The following is an 18,987-nucleotide window of genomic DNA, read 5'->3' on the forward strand; positions in this document are numbered from 1 at the left end:
TCTCCCCTCTACCATCTCCTCTCCCTTTCCTCCCTTTCCATCTCCCCTCCCTTCCCATCTCCCCTCCCTTCCCATCTCCCCTCCCTTCCCATCTCCCCTCCCTTCCCATCTCACTTCCCATCTCCCCCTACCATCTCCACTCCCCTCCCTCCCCCATCTCCTCTCCCTCCCCCATCTCCCCTCCCTCCCCCATCTCCTCTCCCTCCCCCATCTCCCCTCCCTCCCCCATCTCCCCTCCCTCCCTCATCTCCACTCCCTCCCTCATCTCCACTCCCTACCCATCTCCCCTCCCTACCCATCTCCCCTCCCTCCCCATCTCCCCTCCCTACCCATCGCCCCTCCCTTCCCTCTCCCCATCTCCCTTCCCACCTCCCCTCCCCCTAATCTCCTCTCCCTTCCCTCCCTTCCCATCTCCTCTCCCTTCCCTCCCTTCCCATATCCCCTCCCTTCCCATCTCCCCTCCCTTCCCATCTCACTTTCTATCTCCCCCCTACCATCTCCTCTCCCTTTTCTCCCTTCCCATCTCCCCTCCCTTCCCATCTCCCCTCCCTTCCCATCTCCCCTCCCTTCCCATCTCACTTCCCATCTCCCCCCTACCATCTCTACTCCCCTCCCTCGCCATCTCTCTTCCCTCCCCCATCTCCCCTCCCTCCCCCATCTCCCCTCCTTCCCTCATCTCCACTCCCTCCCTCATCTCCACTCCCTCCCTCATCTCCCCTCCCTACCCATCTCCCCTCCCTACCCATCTCCCCTCCCTACCCATCTCCACTCCCTCCCCATCTCCCCTCCCTACCCATCGCCCCTCCCTTCCCTCTCCCCATCTCCCTTCCAATCTCCCCTCCCATCTCCCCCTTCCATCTCCACTCCCTTCCCTCCCCCCAATCTCCCCTCCCATCTCCTCCCTTCCCATCTCCTCTCCCTTCCCTCCCTTCCCATCTCCCCTCCCTTCCCATCTCCCCTCCCTTCCCATCTCCCCCCTCCCTCCCCCATCTCCCCTCCTTCCCCCATCTCCCCTCCCTCCCCCATCTCCCCTCCCTCCTTCATCTCCCCTCCCTCCCCCATCTCCCCTCCCTCCCCCATCTCCCCTCCCTCCCCCATCTCCCCTCCCTACCCATCTCCCCTCCCTGCCCATCTCCCCTCCCTCCCCCATCTCCCCTTTCGCCCCCATCTCCCCTCCCTCATCTCCCCTCCCTACCCATCTCCCCTCCCTGCCCATCTCCCCTCCCTCCCCCATCTCCCCTTTCACCCCCATCTCCCCTCCCTCATCTCCCCTCCCTACCCATCGCCCCTCCCTTCCCTCTCCCCATCTCCCTTCCCATCTCCCCTCCCCACAATCTCCCCTCCCATCTCCCCCTTCCATCTCCACTCCCTTTCCTCTCTTCCCATCTCCCTTCCCTTCCCATCTCCACTCCCTACCCATCGCCCCTCCCTTCCCTCTCCCCATCTCCCTTCCCATCTCCCCTCCCCACAATCTCCCCTCCCATCTCCCCCTACCCATCTCCACTCCCTTGCCTCCCCCAATCTCCCCTCCCATCTTGCCCCTCCCATCTCCACTCTCTTTCCTTCCACCAATCTCCCCTCCCATCTATTTCCCCCATCTCCCCTCCCTTCCCTCCCCCCCCCACTTCCCCTCCCTCCCCCCCCACTTCCCCTCCCTTCCCCCCCACTTCCCCTCCCTTCCCCCCCACTTCCCCTCCCTTCCCTCATCCCATCTCGCAACAGAAAATGCAAAATAATGTACAACGCAGCGCACTGCCCAGGGAGACAGGTGCGAAAAAATTGAAAAATGTTTATTGTCTAAGCAACATTACAAATGTAACGGTGCCCCCCCCCCCCCCACATCCCCCCATCGCAGATAGGGGCCATTACAGGGTGTCTGGTGCACACCTTTTGGTAACAGGAGGGCTGAGTCGTCCGCGATGACGGGGACACAGGAACAGGCTTTTGGGGTCCATACCCCAGGTAATACTTAGAAGTGCAGCGCCTCCACCTGCCGTAGGCTCCAGGGAAATGGAGATGATCTCCCACGGAAGAACTTGTACTCTCCCCTTCCCCCCCCCCCCAGCCCAGTTAGATCACACACCAGGCCGGAGGTATAATGCAAACAGGAACGGTTTATTACTACAGTCTATGCAGTAACACACAGCTACTTGGCAGTCTTCTGCCGGATACAGTCTCTTGGCTCACAGCTATCACTGAAGATGGTCCTTGGACCATCACTACAGGCCAAGGGCACCCGCAGCCGTCCTAACTCTTCCCCACCTCCCTAGCAGAGGCAGAGGTATAATCACACTCGCTCCTCCCCGCAGGGAAGAGCACATGGGTAGGCCCCAATCTCAGGCTCCCCGACGTGTGACCTGCCTTCCTCATGGGGAAGGAACAACCTCCAAATTTAGGGCGGTCCTGCTCTTAAGTACAGCCAGGAGGCGGGCACCCCGTTGTCCCAGCTACAACAGGATTTGCCACCCCCTGCTGTCACTCAAGTGCAGTACCAAAGGTGATGGGGAAAACTGCATACCAACTACTGGCAAGCCTGTAAATGCCAGGGTTTACTGCCAGCCCATTGGGCAGAATAGTAGCCAGGGGGTACCCCGCTACACAGAGAAGGAGGTGTGAACACGCCTCCAAAGAATTTAGTTGGCTCTAGGAGTGGGTAATATATTCTGAAGAATTATTTCACCTAAAATGGACTACAAGAATTACTACACGTTTTGGTGAGTTTTTGGACTTCTATTATACAATTGAGGTGCAGCGAAGTGAGAGCATCATTTCCCTGTTACCTTCAGGAGGCTTAAGAAGTATTGGATTCTAGTCACTCACCTAGTAGTACTTTTCTCCCACTCCATAGAAAAGCCACATCTCTATGTCACGGGAGACCAAGACTTATACCCACATTAATACCGGGATTCTAGACTGAGCACAAGAAGACGGGCTAAATAAATTGTAATTTATTTCTTTTCAGACAAACACACAAATCTTGCACAATATACACTTAATAAAACACTTACTGGGTACAGGGAACAAAATCAAATGTCCTTGGAATGGAACAAAGTCTCTGGGCACCCCTGCACCCCTGCAAGTGGGTGCGCAAATTGATCCGTGTAACAGTTCCTGGCTAGGGGCACAAGCTGCCACCCCTATATCTCCGCCAAAAGGAAAAAGTTCGCTCAGTCCTTACAGCGTTCGTTCGGGAACCCTTAGCTCTAACGAATTCCAGAAGAGGGGCACGATCCTTGGTTACGATATAATTAACCCCTCACACTCCGGAACCTCTGATGCTGGAACTTGGTGAATCCGATGAAATTTTCAGATGGAACTGATTTTCTGACAGACGGCATGACCTTTTAAAAACTCCCAAAAGTCCATCCTGTCAGCCTGCAGCGAATCACTGCGTGGAAATTTTATCCCTGGCCACTCACACAGTTTGCCAGTTTCATAACTCCTGGCAACCCCGGCTTCAGAATAGTGAGAGAGCATGTGCAACAAAAATGTCATCTTCCCCCCACTTGGCCACTTGCTACTTAGCATATGCCACCCTGCTTCCTTAATGAATGCCACTCAGTCCACCTCACTCCTGCCTGTGAACAAAAGGTTTAACACTATTATTTCTTTGAAGCTCAGAGGTTTTCTGCTAAGCATTTCAAAGTCCAGGATCTCCCACCCTAAGTGTCATCTCCTGTCTGTAATGTTAATTTCCTTACTCTTATAACTTTAAAATACCAAAATTATAGGCGACATTCATTTAATACTGGGGGTGAACGTTAATGCCCAAAAACATAACCCCTTTATGTGTTCGTACCTCAGTAATGCCCACACCAAATATCATCTTTCTAGGATGCTCCTAACTAAAGTTAGCTACACTTTAATAAAACCTAACTTACACAGCTTTATTCTAACATGAATTAAACATTTTCCTTACCCCCCAATAAACTCTACGCTTTATCCAGAGTGGGAGCTACAATAATTCATAGCTTTAACACATGATATGATTTCCCCCCTGAACCCGTATCCTGGATTCAGAGTGTGGGGATTCATTAACCTCTTGTGTCCCCATGTTAATAAAACAAACTTCCTCTATACCAGGAAACTCTGTGCCCCATTTTTACCTTTTCCTGCTCTGTGCTGAAGCAGGATGTCCTAGTGATGAGTCGCAAATACAGTTAGCACAATTCTCAGTCATTCATGTAACTGCCGCTAGCTGCTACGCTGCAAAACAGGGACAATAAAGGTAGTGTAGGGTAAAACATGGTGTTATGGGGACAATACATTTTAACCCCTTCACTCCCAACAGGGCTCAGGGTTAACCAGCCGGGCACAATACCTTTATTATTGGCCTGGTTAACCCTCTCCCGCCACACTCTAGGATTCATTTATAGGAAAGAATTAAATAATTCCAGGACTGTTGGAGCACCGACTAATTTCATATGTTGAACTGCCTCCCCCCATCTCCCCTCCCTTCCCTCCCATCTCCCCTCCCTTCCCTCCCATCCCCCTCCATTCCCTCACCCCATCTCCCCTCCCTTCGCCCCATCTCCCCTCCCTTCGCCCCATCTCCCCTCCCTTCCCTCCCATCTCCCCTCCATTCCCTCACCCCATCTCCCCTCCCTTCCCTCCCATCTCCCCTCCCTTTGCCCCATCTCCCCTCCCTTCCCTCCCATCTTCCCCATCTCCCCTCCATTCCCTCACCCCATCTCCCCTCCATCTCCCCTCCCTTCCCTCACCCCCCTCATCCCATCTACCCTCCCTCACCCGCAGTGTGTATATACAGTGTGTGTGTATGTAGCCCTTGGTCCCCCTCCCCCCCACCTAAGTGAGATTGGGGTGGGTATGCTTCTTCTGCTACTTCACTAGTTGTTGGGCTGTACCTGTTGGTAAACAGGAGGGCTGAGTGCTCCGCGATGTTGTGGGGAGAAACAGGACAGGATCACAGGTTACCTTCGTTCTTGCTTGGTGCAGCACCTCCAGTCAGCATGGATCCTCTGTGATGGCAGGATGGCCCATACTGACACCTCTTCCTCTCTTAGCAGACAGTGAATCACACTCCTTTATATTTTCTTGGTCTTTATTGCATGCAGATCTCATAACAGAACCATTACATCCTTCCCTTCTAGCTGTGCCCTGACTCGGGCATTAGGCCCAGGTCAGGCCTGTTGGACCTCTCCTCACATCTCCTTATGAGAAGGAGGGCAGATGTTGCTCACTCCACAGAGGGAGGAGAGAGAATCTGGATACTGATAGGCCCTCACATCCAGTGTGTGGTCCAATCAGTACCCACCCCTAAGGTTGGCACTCTCTGGCTGTTGCTAAGGCCCGCCCTTGGATACTGCTGTTACAATCCAAGGATGCAAAAGCACACAGGCCTAAGGCAGGAATTATCTCATCCACTGCCTGCACCTAACAGGTCTTACATTGGTAGGGCCCAGGAAAAGACATAGCGGCCGGAGGCTATACTATATGTATATATAGTGTGTGTGTATATATACAGTGTGTGTGGCTCCCCCGTAGCCGCAGCAGGTGTCCCACCAACGCGTTTCGGGCCGTATGCCCTTTATCAAGGTGTACCCTACTTCACAAACAGCCGGTATATAAATACACGCGCCAATTGCGCTAACGAGTGACGTCACAATCCCGCATCCAATCGGCTGTCATCTCCTACGTGCACATATTCCTATTGGCTAGAGGAGTAGTGTCATATTCAAGAAAACTTTATTGAGACCAGCAAGTCCCTGCATCTAAACAATGGTGTGTAAGCTGTTTGAGGGGAGCTCTCTGATTGGCTGGTGATCACATCAATGAGCAGAACTTTATTGAGAGTTCACACAGCTTACAATAAATCTGGGGGTGGTGACGTCATTCGCTCGGCTTATTCACCCCGTGCAAAAGAAAAACATACTGTATATAAAACAAAAACAAAATATTATAAGACAAGAAAAATAAATCTAATATTTAAAATTTAGAAAAGGAGATTATTCCTAAGGAAAGGAATTAAGATTTAAAAACAATATTTGCACAAGAAAGAATCAGAAAAACACACATATCAAGAAACAGATTTCTTTAGCATATCCCCAGATCCAGCAGATACATCAGCAGCAGAAGAAAACAACATTATTAACCATGGCACCAGTAGCCCAATATACACCGATGTAAACATTAGACCCAGGGGGGTGTAAAAGGCAGATTACTGGGCATAATTAGGAAAAATATTCAATTCATTGCAATTAATTGCATCAAATCCAATTTAGTTTAAATATAAATATATATACATAAACCAAAAGGTTTTTTTAATTGGTAGAAAAGTACATATATATGCAATAGGATATAGAGACAAGAATATCTACATGAGAACAGCTTTTTTGAAGAAATCTGAATATATATTAAAGAAAACATATTCTAAAAAATATTCAGAAAAATAGGATGTTCATACATGAGTAATCCAAAATACCAGACATAAAGTTTAATATATATCTATAATGTCTAGAATATTTGATTTGACTAGAGGGGTAAGGTCAGCGAAGTGTTAACCGAAGCTGGGGAAATCAAATAGGGGAGGGGAGGGGGGGAGGGAAAGGGGGGAAGGGAGGAGGGAAACAGGGGAGGATATCAGAGGCCCTTGTATATAAATCATAAATATGTTTATAAGTTACATCTGTAAAATATTAATGATTAATATTTACACAAGGGGAAGGACATAAAGGGGAGGGGAGGGGGGGAGGAGGAGAGAAGGGGGGGGGAAGGGGAGACGTGGAGGAGAGGGAAGAAGGGAGGGTAAGGGAGGGGGAGGGAAAGGGGGGAAGGTAGGAGGGAAACAGGGGAGGGTTGGTAAAGGGAACCTCTGAGGAAGGTCAATGAGGTGGGAACAGGATCAGAGGAAATGACCAAGGTCCCAATCTGTATTGGGCCCGAGGGGGACCTGGGTCTTGAGCGTAAATATCCAATAAGCTTCCCTCTGATCAAGCCTTCTGATCCGATTCCCACCCCTCACATGACAAGGAACAGACTCGATTCCGCACACCTTAAGTAATCTACCACCCCCTGGGGCAGTGGTACAGTGTAGCGGCACCGGATGATTGAGATCTTTATTTTTAATAAGTCTGACATGCTCCATGATGCGTGTCTTAAGATTCCTCGTTGTCCGGCCCCCATACTGCTTCCCACAGCCACAGGTGAGGAGGTAGATCACAAAAGTGGTTTTACAATTTATAAAGCTTCGTCTATCAAATACAGTCTTAGTTACTGTGCTCTCAAAGGATTTTGTTGGAGATAATAAACCACAAATTTTACATGAACCACATCTGTATGAGCCCTTAGTAAGGGATCTACGTCTATCCACATCTGTATGAGCCCTTAGTAAGGGATCTACGTCTATCCACATCTGTATGAGCCCTTAGTAAGGGATCTACGTCTATCCACATCAGATGAGAATAAACTAGGTGACAAAGAGTTTGATACGGTCTTAGCCTTTCTGAACACCATTTTGGGTTTTTGGGGTAAGTCTTGTCCCAAAACTGGGTCAAGACGTAAAATACTCCAATGTTTTTCCAAGATGAGTCTAACCTCTTGGGCCTGTTGTCTAAATTGGGTGATGAATAATGGGCTCTCTTGTTTGGAGGTCTTTCTTGGTTTCCTTTTTAACAGCTGACTCCTTTCCATATTCTCCACTTCTCCCCGAGCCTTATTTAGGTCAAGGGGTCCATAACCCCTAGCGAGAAATCTATTATGTAAATCATCTGATTGTCTATGGACGTCCTCATCTTTGGAGCAGTTTCTTTTAATTCTCATGAACTGCCCTTCGGTATCCCTTTAACCAGGGCCCTGGGGTGGCAGCTATCAGCTCTAAGATAAGTATTGCGTGATTTGTCTTTTCTAAAGATATCTGTGTGTATATTTAATGAAAGATCCACATAAAGTAATAAATCTAAATATTTAAGGTGATGGTGATCAAAAGCCAATGTAAATTTAAAACCATAATTATTATTATTATGTAAATCTATAAACAATAACATAGTGGTAGTGTCACCCTCCCAAATAAAAATAAGATCGTCTTTAAATCGACGATAAAAAATAATGTGATCCCTAAACGGGTTCCTATCTCCAAACACGTGGAACGACTCCCACCATCCCATGAACAAATTCGCGTAGGATGGGGCAAAGCTGGTACCCATGGCCGTTCCACGCGCTTGGAGATAGTGAACACCACCAAACAAAAAATAATTGTGCGTTAACAAAAAGTGAATAGAATCCAAAATCAAACTCCCTTGTGCAGGTGATAAATCAGAAGAACCCAAAAAATAGCTAGATGCTGCCAGCCCCAGGGTCACGTTCTATAATTGTATATAATGCTGTAACGTCCATAGACAACCAGATGAAATTTGGTCTCCAAGAGACACCTTGAAGTTGGTTAATCAAATCAGCACTGTCTAAAACATTAGAAGGCAAGGCTAACGCCAGGGGTTGGAGATAGTGGTCCACGTACCGTGACAGACCATCTCCCAAAGATCCAATACTAGAGACAATAGGTCTCTCTGGTCAACCAACCCCCTCTGCTACTCACAGCTGCCAGCCCCACGAGCCCACCGCACCCCGTCTCTGTGTGTCTCTGTGTGTGTCTCTGTCACTCTGTGTGTGTCTGTGTGTCTCTGTCACTCTGTGTGTGTCTCTGTGTGTGTGTGTCTGTCACTCTGTGTGTGTCTCTGTCACTCTTTGTGTCTCCCTCCCCCCTGCCCTTCATTCTCTCCCTCCCCCCGCCCTCCATTCTCTCCCCACCACCCTCTATTCTCTCCCTCCCCCTGCCCTCCATTCTCTCCCTCCCCCTGCCCTCCATTCTCTCCCTCCCCCTGCCCTCCATTCCCTTGCCTCCTCCCCTCCCTCCCCCTTCTCCCCCATCCTTCCCCCCCCACCCTTCCCTCCTTCCCCGCACCCCCCTCTCCCTCCTCCCCCCTCCTCCTTCCCCCCCTTCCCACCCATCCATCCTTCCCCCATACCCATCCTCCCCCCCCCACCCATTCTCTTTCTGCTCATCCGATACTGTCTCTCTCTCTCTCTCTCTCTCTCTCTCTCTCTCTCTCTCTCTCTCTCTCTCTCTCTCTCTCTCTCTCTCTCTCTCTCTCTCTCTCTCTCTCTCTCTCTCTCTCTCTCTCTCGTGCAGATAAATGTATTCTACTGTCTGCTAGTTTAAATAAAAAATTCTGCATATTTAATATAATGGTTTCTTTTCACCAATTTTTATTAAATCAAGGGTGCGTCTTAGAATCAATGGCATCTTAGAATCGAGGAAATAGGGTATATATATATATAAATATATATATATATACCCTGTGTACTGGCAGTGTTTGCAGGGCTGTACATAGAATGTTGCAGGCACAATGAATCTCTCTCCCAAGAAGCTGACAATCAAATGCTGAGAAAAAAGGGTGATGTAGAATAGCGCTAATGATGTAGTAATGATTAATAAACTCTAATTAAGAGCAGCCCCTATGGGGTCTGAGGCAGCCTGGTGGAACACTGATAGTACAATCAGAGATAAAAGAGACAAAAAGAAAGAGATACCGGCGCCTAATAAGTCCAATTAGGTGTTAGTCCTGGATGTCCAGATGGAAAAGTTCAAGTCCCAATGATGACAGCTTAAGCAATCTTTTAATCAAGGGGTGACCAGATGTAACTTCCTCCGTATAGTGTGGAACATGGAATGAAAAGAACACAAAATTTAGTGCAACACAGCTAACAAAAAATCACAGACAAGACTCACAGACCAGCACAGACAAGACTCACAGACCAGCACAGACAAGACTCACAGACCAGCACAGACAAGACTCACAGACCAGCACAGACCAGCACAGACCAGCACAGACAAGACTCACAGACCAGCACAGACAAGACTCACAGACCAGCACAGACAAGACTCACAGACCAGCACAGACAAGACTCACAGACCAGCACAGACAAGACTCACAGACCAGCACAGACAAGACTCACAGACCAGCACAGACAAGACTCACAGACCAGCACAGACAAGACTCACAGACCAGCACAGACAAGACTCACAGACCAGCACAGACAAGACACACAGACCAGCACAGACAAGACTCACAGACCAGCACAGACAAGACTCACAGACCAGCACAGACAAGACTCACAGACCAGCACAGACAAGACTCACAGACCAGCACAGACAAGACTCACAGACCAGCACAGACAAGACTCACAGACCAGCACAGACAAGACTCACAGACCAGCACAGACAAGACTCACAGACCAGCACAGACAAGACTCACAAACGCAAAGCTGAAAATAAAAATTGTTTAATACAACTATAAAATAATAAAATGTGGGACGATGCAACACTGATTGAGCCAATCCGGTGGAGTAAAACTGAAAAGCTACTCACAGGACGGCTCTAGAACACAAGCAATGAGCGCCGAAAAGGCGGATGTAATCTGTCCTCTCTGGGCTGAGAAGTTGAAGTGACCGCAACGTTCCTCCATACACCGTGCTCCTCGAGACCGGAAGTGACGTCACCGGATACCGGATACTCTGTCACAGGTAGGCGGGACTCTCGGCGGGATGTTCGAGCGGAAATCCTTCTTAATTCTGCTTCAGGGGTTCAGCACTCAGTTCTGTTCACGTCAAATCGTCCAACAATAATGAAAAAAAACCTACGCGTTTCGTGAGCTTGCGCACACTTCCTCAGGGGAATGGCTCAATCAGTGTCTCATCGTCCCACATTTTATTATTTTTATAGTTGTATTAAACAATTTTTACTTTCAGCTTTGCGTTTGTGAGTCTTGTCTGTGCTGGTCTGTGAGTCTTGTCTGTGCTGGTCTGTGAGTCTTGTCTGTGATTTTTTGTTAGCTGTGTTGCACTAAATGTTGTGTTCTTTTCATTGCATGTTCCACACTATACGGAGGAAGTTACATCTGGTCACCCCTTGATTACAAGATTGCTTAAGCTGTCATCATTGGGACTTGAACTTTTCCATCTGGACATCCAGGACTAACACCTAATTGGACTTATTAGGCGCCGGTATCTCTTTCTTTTTGACAATCTAATGCTGGTACCTCAGGGAGAGGTCCCGATGAGCTGATACTGAGTTTGGAAGCAGGCTGTCTCCCCTCAGATAGGAACATTTCTCCTTCATGGCGTCTCCATCGCTGGTGGCCACGCCTTGGTCTGGTCCCGAGACGTTTTCCTGTATTTATATGATGTGCCCTAATCTCCGTGACTTTCTCTCCCTTGCAGGACACGACCCCCTCCTGTCCTCCTCCTTCCTGTTTTATACTCCCAGTGACATGAGTCTTCTCAAGGCCGACCCCGGGGTGCAGCTCCCGAAGACCCCATCCACAACGGGCTCCTCCTCTGCATACTGACCCCAAGCCTATCACTCCAGCAGGGAAGGGGTTAATAACACGCGCGTTTGATCCTTCCAGCAGCCAAAGGCTTACACAGAATTAAACAGCAGTGACTTCTCTGATCTATGAATTCAACACATTCTGTACTCACACTCACACTCCAGCCAGCACCTTACTATGTGTCTCACACTCACTCCAGCCAGCACCTTACTGTGTCTCACACTCCAGCCAGCACCTTACTATGTGTCTCACACTCACTCCAGCCAGCACCTTACTATGTGTCTCACACTCACTCCAGCCAGCACCTTACTATGTGTCTCACACTCCAGCCAGCACCTTACTATGTGTCTCACACTCACTCCAGCCAGCACCTTACTATGTGCCTCACACTCACACTCCAGCCAGCACCTTACTATGTGCCTCACACTCACACTCCAGTCAGCACCTTACTATGTTCCTCACACTCCAGCCAGCACCTTACTATGTTCCTCACACTCACACTCCAGCCAGCACCTTACTGTGTCTCACACTCCAGCCAGCGCCTTACTATATCCCTCAAACTCACACTCCAGCCAGCACACTCCAGCCAGCACCTTATTATCTTCATGCCACACCAGTGTCACGCATGGCACCCTGCGAGCATGCGACAGGAAAAGGGTTAATACACTCGCAAGCGCTCCCACTTTTAAATTCCAAAAAGGGCTATCTGTCGCCCATATAAACATCCGGAGCCTGCTGCCCAAACTGGACGAACTAAGGGCATGGTGCCTTATGCATAAACCCAAAGCCATCGTTCTTACAGAAACATGGCTATCCCCTAAAACCCCTGATGCACATATCGCCATTCAGGGATAATCCATTTTTAGGAGAGATAGGTCAAAGAGAGGAGGAGGGGTGTTATTTTATATTGCAGACACCTTAAATTTACACTGCTAAATTGCCCCCCAAACCCACCCTCTTTTGAAATTATAGTTGGCAGAATCTGCTTCCCCTTTTCTAAGCCTGTCTTGCTCGCTGGCATCTACCGCCCCCCTAATGCCCCTCTACAATCCCTGACTGATATCACCCAGTTTCTTGGCTCCATTTCCTCTCTGAATGAGAAGAGTGAGCTGCTAGTTCTTGGGGATTTCAACTTCAATTGGCTTGACCCTAAAAACCACAAAATCCAGATACAAATCAAGTCGCTTAACTTATCGCACTTCATTTCCCAACCCACACGGACAAACCTGAAATCGCATAACCATTCCTTGCTTGACTGGATTCTCGCCTCAAACCCCAGCAGAATCCAATCCTCTGACATCCTTCCTGATATTTTCAGTGACCATGCAATAGTGTACTGTGTAAGGAAAATTAAACCGCCCCATTCAAGCCCTAAAGTTCTCCTCACTAGAACATTTAAAAACTTTAACCCACAACAGTTTCTGGCTGACCTTACCAACTGCCCTTGGCACAGAATCGATTTAATTCCCGACCCTGATTCTGCGCTCGACTATTTCCAATCAGAGTTCTTAAAACTCTGCGATACCCATGCTCCACTACGCAGAATAAGGGTACGGGGTGCCCACCTTCCATGGGTTACACCTGACCTTATAGCACTCTACCAGTTCAGGGATACCTTGTGGAAAAGCTACAAAGTAACTGGCACTACCAAGGATCTCAATCACTACAGATGCATGTGGAACATGTGCACAAGGCAAACAAGGTATGCAAAAGCACAATATTACTCTGACAATCTCCACCAAAATACATCAAACCCAGCTAACTTCTGGAAGGTTATCAACAACATATTCCAGCCTTCTAACCATCAAAAACCAAGTAATATCAGGAAGGGGGATATTACTCTGACAAACCCCACTGACATTGCAAATGCATTCAATGATTACTTTGTGGGGTGTGCCACTAACTTATTAGCGAAACGCAGCACAAACCACAAACCTGAATCTCATCCTGGGAGTACCCGTACAGTCCCACCCCCTCCCAACACTGCCCACAATTTTCAATTTGGCCCAGTATCTGAAGAGGAGATTACAAAAGCGCTCCTCAAACTAAAACTAAGCAGCCAATGTGGACCCGACTTACTACAATCTAGGTTCCTAAGACTTGGTGCCCCAGCCATTGCCAAACCAACTGCTTCCTTAGTCAACTCTATTCTGTCTGCAGGCCATATCCCTAAGACCTGGAAAACTGCCAGAGTTGTCCCAATCTTCAAAAGTGGGGACAAAAACACTGTCTCAAACTACAGACCAATCTCACTTCTCCCAATTCTATCCAAAGTAATGGAAAAATGTGTCCACTCCCAATTAAGCGATTACTATAACAAGACAAATTTCCCTAGTCAATGCCAATCTAGCTTTCGTCCCAAACACTCCACCGTAACTACCCTGCTAAAAGTTTGTAATGAAATCCAGTGTGGAATGGAACGGGGACAACTCACTGGTGCAATATTCCTAGATTTTGCAAAGGCTTTTGAAACTGTTGATCATGCTATCCTGCTTAACAAACTCCAGAGCTCTGGAATAGGGAAGCATGCTTTAAACTGGTTTCAGTCCTACCTATCAGGAAGATCCCAACATGTGTCCATCTCAGGCTCTAACTCCAACCCACTGGATATCACCTGTGGTGTCCCGCAAGGCTCTGTTCTGGGTCCCCTACTCTTCTCAGTGTTCATTAATGATCTTCCCACAGCTTGTAAGGAAGCCTCAATACACATGTATGCAGATGACGCAATCCTGTATGCACACAGCCATAGCCTCTCTGACCTTCAACACATACTTCAGTCTGACTTTTTGAGACTCGAAAACTGGATTTCCCAAAACAAACGGTTTTTAAACACTGACAAGACTGTTACAATGGTATTTGGGACCAAGACTAAATTTTTAAAGCTTCCAGCGACTGAGCTCCTGATTAGAACCAACGCTAACACCACTCTAACCCCTGTTACTAGTTTTAAATACCTGGGCTTATGGTTTGACTCCCACTTAACATTCGGAATGCACATTGATACCCTGACAACCAAGACCTATGCCAAACTAGGGGTACTTTACAGGAACAAATACTCCCTAAGTCTCCTGGTCAGAAAGCGTATCGCACAGCAGATGCTAATGCCAATTATTGACTATGGAGACATAGTATATGGCTCGGCACCTCAAACCCACCTTAGCAAACTTGACACCCTCTACAATTCCATTTGTCGTTTTGTTCTCCAATGCAACTACAACACACATCACTGCGAAATGCTCAAAGAACTAGATTGGCCATCACTAGAGTCTAGGCGCAAAGTTCGCCTTTCCTGTCTTGCCTTTAAATTCTTTATGGGCAAGCTACCCAGCTATCTGAACAAGCTCCTCACCCCTACCACATGCAGCACTTATCATCTGAGATCAGACTCCAAAAGACTGTTCATGGTCCCAAGGCTCAACAAAGTATCCGGCCGTTCCTCCTTCTCTTACTTGACTTACTACAATCTAGGTTCCTAAGACTTGGTGCCCCAGCAATTGCCAAACCAATTGCTTCCATAGTCAACTCTATTCTTTCTGCAGGCCGTTCCTCCTTCTCCTACCGTGCACCCCAAAACTGGAACAACCTACCAGAGACTCTCACATCCACCACCAGTTTAAGTTCTTTCAAATCTAAGGCTGTCTCACATTTTAATCTGGTCTGTAACTGTTAGATACGCCCATAATATATATTATCTTTAACTGTGCATGCAATGTCATGTATATAATGTATACCTTGTTCATTTATGTAACTGTATTTGTAACAATATATTATTTGTCTTAACTCTGTGCCCAGGACATACTTGAAAACGAGAGGTAACTTTCAATGTATTACTTCCTGGTAAAATATTTTATAAATAAATAAATAAATCCTGTCTGCAGGCCATATCCCTAAAACCTGCAAAACTGTCCCAATCTTCAAAAGTGGGGACAAAAACACTGTCTCAAAGTAAACAGACCAATCTCCATTCTCCGAATCCTATCCAAAGTCATGGAAAAATGTGTCCACTCCCAATTAAGCGATTACTACACCAAGACAAATTTCCCTAGCCAATTCCAATCTGGCTTTCACCTCAAACACTCCACCGTAACTACCCTGCTAAATGTTTGCAATGAAATCCAGTGTGGAATGGAACGGGGACATCTCACTGGTGCAATATTCCTAGATTTTGCAAAGGCTTTTGATACTGTTGATCATGCGATCCTGCTTAACATACTTCAGAGCTCTGGAATAGGGAAGCATGCTTTAAACTGGTGTACCGGGTATTCCATGTGAATACAGACGCTACTACCTGCTGTGTAACCTGTGTGGCTCTCAGGAGCCTAAGCCTCCGCTCGGGGAGCCTGGGGTACATACATATAACACAATCTCGTGGTGCAACGCCTCCACCTGCGATTCCTCCCACCAGAGGGGGAGTGGTTCCTCGCAGGACAAATATATATATATATCACTCCACACACAGCATGTAAAATAACCAATGACTTTACTGGCGCAAACGTACTTATTCATATATCAACAGGTGTAGAGGAGACACTAACTACTGCGTCTCGCAGGACGCTCCCACCTCCACCGGGTGATCCCACCCGTGTCCAGTAACCCCACACAATATGTCCCCCACCCTTCAAGTGAGATGATATGTGTGACTGCGCAGCCACTGGTCCCGTGTGAATATAATATAGGATCGTTGGTGCACTTGGTGATGGTTACCTGCCGAGCACTCCAGTGCCCGGGCCTGCCAAGGAGCTTCACAAAGGATCCAAAGACTGCCGAATACAGGAACTTCCGTCCGGGGCGATCCCACCCGGATGGCTGCTGCAGCGGCAGCGGGGGTCTGAGCCCAAACCTCTGGATGGACGCGCAGCGTCCACTGTGTCCCTAACTGACTCTGGATAGTAAGGGGCAGGGTCCCTAAACTGGGGCTGCTGGCCTAGTGCAGAGAGTCACTGACTCTTGCACCCTACCTCCTTCCCCTAGCTGCTCCTGACGCCCCGCGAAAAGTATCTATTCTCCTCTGCAGGGAGATGCTGTAGCCCTATTGGCTCCCTGGGGTCATGTGGGGTGCTCCTGAGGCTCATGGGATATGTAGTCCTGCTGTGAACCCTCTGCTGATTGGCTGCATCTCGCGCACTTGTTCTGCACATGCGCAAGCTGTCTCTGTGCCTCCGTCGCCTCTGGCCTACTGCGCATGCGTGCGCGATCCAAGATGGCAGCCTCCTCGGCAGGGACCGCCGGGCATCCCCGGCAACTGGCCGCACGCGTCCCCGGCAACCGGCCGCATCTAAGAAGAGCGTGCTGAGCGTGCACACGCCCCCACACCTCCCCGCGAATGGCCGCTCTACTCCTGACCACCGCACAGTGAGTACCTGCAGGGGGGGGGGTCCGCAAGCAGAAGGGGGACCTGGCTACATCCTCCCCCTGGTGAAAATACCAGCGTCCCTGCTTGGAAGACACAACTAACTATATACAGCAGTTATATAATGAAAATAGCACAACATCGTTATATAATGAAAATGCAACACTCAAATGCGATCTTACACTTCAGCTCTATATTAGTTTGTACATTTCATTGAACATCACAATGACGGACTGCACTCTGCTGCGAGCCCACTGCTGAGCCTCATAATGGGGTGCCCCAATTTGATCATAGGTTACCCGGTTTGGAGGGTACCTTACTCTTTGGCTCCTACGGAGCTGTTCTTCAGCAACTCCCGCTGGGGAGTAATAGGTACAGTCCTGAGGCTCAGCCTCTTCCCTTGAGGGGAGAAATGTCTCTGAACAGTCTCTGTTTGGCACAAAGCATAGGCTCTGTGGATCCAAAGGCTGGCCTGTTGGTGCCACCTTAGTAGGCGTTGGCCTACAGGGCCCTTTACCCGTAGCTCCTCCGTGAGATGTCCCTTCTCCCATCCCTTTAGGAGTTTCAGAGTTGGGGTAATTGGTTACAGTCTCTTGACCCAACTCTGATAAGTCGGACTCACCGTTGAGCGGTGTGGCCAGTATTTCTGCTTCTTTGTCTCCCACTTGTGGGATGGGGAGAAGGTGATTATGATGCCAAACCTTTACCCGGCCATCAGTGTCTTTGATGCGATAGACCGGGAGGCCGGGCATCTGTGACTCTACCTCATATACGCCGTCTCTCCATCGGTCCGCCAGTTTATGTTTTCCGGGGACTCCCAGATTACGAAGCAACACAGCGTCCCCAGGACGTAGCTCCCGATACTTGACTTTATTGTCATATCGTCTCTTATTGCCAGCATTCAGTTTATCTATAGACTTCTCAACCTGTGGTAAGCTTGCTGCAAACTGTCCTTTAGTCTTTGCACATACTTGAAATGGGTAGAATTGTGTATCCCATCCGTTGATACTCGAAGACGCACTTCTACTGGGAGTCTTGCCTCCCGCCCAAACATGAGGAAGTATGGGGAGAATCCAGTGGACACATGGCGGGTACAGTTGTACGCATGTACCCAAGCCTCTACGTGTCGACTCCATTCCATTTTCTGCGCACCCTTCACGGTTCCGAGCATGTCCAACAAGGTCCTGTTGAATCGTTCTGGCAAAGCGTCTCCTTCGGGGTGGTACGGAGTCGTCCGTGATTTGGCAATGTTCAGCATTTTGAGTAATTCTCGGATCAGAGTGCTCTCAAAATCTCGCCCTTGGTCGGAGTGAAGTCGGTTAAGAAGACCATAGTGAACAAAGTACTTCTCCCATAGTATTTTTGCGATTGTGATGGCTATCTGGTCTTTCGTGTGGAAGGCCTGAGCATACCGGGTGTAATGGTCCGTGATGACCAGCACGTTACAGATTCCTTGGGTATCGGGTTCAATACAAAAAAAGTCCATACACACCAGGTCCATTGGACCAGAACTCTTGAGATGGGCCATGGGTGCTGCTCTGGTAGGCAGTCTTGCATTGGATACACCGGGAACAACGGCAGCAGTGTTGTTCCACCGCTTCCCGCATCTTGGGCCAGAGGAAACGGTCTCGGACTAACCCAAAAGTCTTCTCTACACCGAGGTGCCCATGCTCATCATGTAGAGACTTCAACACCATATATCTCAAGTTTTGGGGTAGAACCAGTTGTCGCCTATCAGGGTGGTTGTGATATTGTACTACCCTATAGAGCAAGCAATTGTCTATCTCGAACTTGTCCACCTCACGCATTAGCAACGCGATCAGGTCTCGGGGAGCACTTTTCAGTAGAGCTGGATTCTTTCTTTGAACAGCTTGCCGAATGATGCTGATTACTGGATCTCTCATTTGATAGTCCACTAAGTCTTTCCATCTTATGACTTTGTCATGGGTTATGTTCATTCCCTTGGGATCGTAGTAGGTGGCTGGAATAGCCTGCGATTGGCATCCTAACGAATCTGCAACTCGTAGTTCGGAGATCATTGATGACGGCCGCTATGCTACACATTGCTCGCATCCCTGGACCGGGGATCTCTTCCCATTCATCATCATCGGGAGTAGCACTTAGTCCTGGTCGTCGTGATAGAGCATCAGCTCCAATGTTCAAAGGCCCTGGCTTGTACTTCAGAGAGAATCTGTAGTTGCAAAGGGTTGCCAACCATCGGTGCCCTGCTGCATCCAACTTGGCTGAAGTATTGATGTACGTGAGGGGATTGTTATCTGTCCTTACCTCAAA

At 48.6% G+C, this 18,987-nt stretch overlaps 1 protein-coding gene and 1 long non-coding RNA gene across 3 annotated transcripts in view; one reads left to right on the forward strand and one right to left on the reverse strand.

The window, feature by feature from the left end:
• LOC142486382 (FHF complex subunit HOOK-interacting protein 1B-like) overlaps nt 1-11,875 on the forward strand; it is a 75,034-nt gene extending 63,159 nt beyond the window's left edge. Inside the window, exon 5 of one of the 2 annotated variants that reach the window (XM_075584977.1) lies at nt 11,236-11,875. The gene's annotated coding sequence lies outside the window, so the exon portion shown is untranslated. The remainder of the gene's footprint in view (nt 1-11,235) is intronic. The other variant, XM_075584976.1, reaches the window with a different exon arrangement.
• LOC142486381 (uncharacterized) lies at nt 3,064-5,183 on the reverse strand. The gene is made up of 3 exons (XR_012798946.1): nt 4,866-5,183; nt 4,107-4,206; nt 3,064-3,578 (listed from the first exon to the last, which is right to left on the reverse strand). It is a non-coding gene; the product is annotated as an uncharacterized LOC142486381 (long non-coding RNA).
• Nucleotides 11,876-18,987: the final 7,112 nt, after the last annotated feature.

Source organism: Ascaphus truei, unplaced genomic scaffold (assembly GCF_040206685.1).
Source record: "Ascaphus truei isolate aAscTru1 unplaced genomic scaffold, aAscTru1.hap1 HAP1_SCAFFOLD_831, whole genome shotgun sequence".
NCBI lineage: Eukaryota > Metazoa > Chordata > Amphibia > Anura > Ascaphidae > Ascaphus > Ascaphus truei.